Source organism: Lynx rufus, unplaced genomic scaffold, assembly GCF_022079265.1.
Source record: "Lynx rufus isolate CCGP_SWC_20201006 ecotype Redwood Valley unplaced genomic scaffold, mLynRuf1.p SCAF_14, whole genome shotgun sequence".
NCBI classification, from domain to species: domain Eukaryota; kingdom Metazoa; phylum Chordata; class Mammalia; order Carnivora; family Felidae; genus Lynx; species Lynx rufus.
The window spans coordinates 62,722,197-62,724,874 of record NW_025814828.1 but is presented as its reverse complement, the minus strand read 5'-3'; the positions used below and the strand labels follow the sequence as shown (position 1 = coordinate 62,724,874).

The window sequence follows — 2,678 nt, the reverse complement described above, 5'->3', positions numbered from 1 at the left end:
TTTCTTGAGATAGGCCTGGATTGCAATGTATTTTCCTCTCAGGACTGCCTTCGCTGCGTCCCAAAGCGTTTGGATTGTTGTATTTTCATTTTCGTTAGTTTCCATCTATTTTTTGATTTCTTCTCTAATTGCCTGGTTCACCCACTCATTCGTTAGTAGGGTGTTCTTTAACCTCCATGCTTTTGGAGGTTTTCCAGACTTTTTCCTGTGGTTGATTTCAAGCTTCATAGCATTGTGGTCTGAAAGTATGCATGGTATAATTTCAATTCTTGTAAACTTATGAAGGGCTGTTTTGTGACCCAGTATATGATCTATCTTGGAGAATGTTCCATGTGCACTTGAGAAGAAAGTATATTCTGTTGCTTTGGGATGCAGAGTTCTAAATAGATCTGTCAAGTCCATCTGATCCAATGTCTCATTCAGGGCCCTTGTTTCTTTATTGACCAGGTGTCTAGATGATCTATCCATTTCTGTAAGTGGGGTGTTAAAGTCCCCTGCAATTACCACATTCTTATCAATAAGTTTGCTTATGTTTGTAATTGTTTTATATATTTGGGGGCTCCGGTATTCGGCGCATAGACATTTATAATTGTTAGCTCTTCCTGATGGATAGACCCTATAATTATTATACAATGCCCTTCTTCATCTCTTGTTACAGCCTTTAATTTAAAGTCTAGTTTGTCTGATATAAGTATGGCTACTCCAGCTTTCTTTTGGCTTCCAGTAGCATGATAAATAGTTCTCCATCCCCTCACTCTCAATCTAAAGGTGTCCTCAGATCTAAAATGAGTCTCTCTAGACAGCAAATAGATGGGTCTTGTTTTTTTATCCATTCTGATTCCCTATGTCTTTTGGTTGGCGCATTTAATCCATTTACATTTAGTGTTATTATAGAAAGATACGCGTTTAGAGTCATTGTGATGTCTGTATGTTTTATGCTTGTAGTGATGTCTCTGGTACTTTGTCTCACAGGGTCCCCCTTAGGATCTCTTGTAGGGCTGGTTTAGTGGTGACAAATTCCTTCAGTTTTTGTTTTTTTGGGAAGACCTTTATCTCTCCTATTCTAAATGACAGACTTGCTGGATAAAGGATTTTCGGCTGCATATTTTTCCTGTTTAGCACACTGAAAATATCCTGCCAATTCTTTCTGGCTTGCCACGTTTCAAAAGAGAGATCAGTCCCGAGTCTTATAGGTCTCCCTTTATATGTGAGGGCACGTTTATCCCTTGCTGCTTTCAGAATTTTCTCTTTATCCTTGTATTTTGCCAGTTTCACTATGATATGTCGTGCAGAAGATCGATTCAAGTTACGTCTGAAGGGAGTTCTCTGTGCCTCTTGGATTTCAATGCCTTTTTCCTTCCCTACTTCAGGGAAGTTCTCAGGTATAATTTCTTCAAGTACCCCTTCACCACCTTTCCCTCCCTCTTCCTCCTCTGGGATACCAATTATGTGTATATTATTTCTTTTTAGTGTATCACTTAGTTCTCTAATTTTCCCCTCATACTCCTGGATTTTTTTATCTCTCTTTCTCTCAGCTTCCTCTTTTTCCATAACTTTTGTATTTTTAAATTTTAATTAATTTTTGTGCTCGCTTCAGCAGCACATACACTAAAATTGGAATCATACAGAGAAGATTAGCATGGCTCCTGTGCAAGGATGATGTGCAAATTCATGAAGCATTCCATATTTTTTCTATGAAGCCAGCATTACATTGATTCCCAACAACTAAGCCCCAATAAACTCAGAGACCCCACTAAAAAGGAGAATTAGGGGCCAATATTCCTGATGAACATGGATGCAAAAATTCTCAAATAGACGCTAGCAAATCAAATTCAACAGTATATTAATAGGATTATTCACCATGATCAAGTGGGTTTCATTCTTGTGTTGCACGGCTGGTTCAATATTTGCAAATCAATCAGTGTGATACATCACATTAATAGAAGAAAGATAAGCATCATATGATCCTGTCAATAGATGCAGAAAAAAGCATTTGACAAAATCATCCTTTCTTAATAAAAACTCTCAAGAAAGTCAAGATAGCAGGAATATATGTTAACATCATAATAGCCATATGTGAAAAGCCCACAGTGAATATCATCCTCAAAGGGGAAAACTGAGAGCTTCCCCCCTGACATCAGGAACATGACAAGGATGTCCACTCTCACCACTGTTGTTCAGCATAGAGTTGGAAGTCCTAGCCTCAGCAATCAGACAACAAAATGAAATTTAAAGCATCCAAATATGCAAAGAAGTCAAACTCTCACTTTTCACAGATTACATGATACTCTACACAGAAAACCTGAAAGACTCCACCAAAAATTGCTGGAACCACTACATGAATTCAGCAAAGTCACAGAATACAAAGCCAATGTACAGAAATTGCATTTCTATACACCAATAATGAGGCAACAGAAAGAGAAATCAAGTAATCAATCCCATTTACAATTGCACAAAGAACCATAAAATACTTAGGAATAAACCTTACCAAAGAGGTAAAAGATCTGTAAGCTGAAAACTATAGAAAACTTATGAAAGAAATTGAAAACACAAAGAAATGGAAAAACATTATATGCTCACGGATTGGAAGAAAAATATTGTTAAAATGTCAATACTACCCAAAGCGATCTACACATTCAATCCAATCCCAATCAAAATTGCACCAGCATTCTTCTCAG

At 37.3% G+C, this 2,678-nt stretch overlaps 1 non-coding gene across 1 annotated transcript; it reads left to right on the top strand.

Moving 5' to 3' along the window:
- Window positions 1–1,584: 1,584 nt before the first annotated feature.
- Window positions 1,585–1,691, top strand: LOC124509753 (U6 spliceosomal RNA). The gene has a single exon (XR_006961522.1). It is a non-coding gene; the product is annotated as a U6 spliceosomal RNA (small nuclear RNA).
- The last annotated feature ends 987 nt before the right edge of the window (window positions 1,692–2,678 follow it).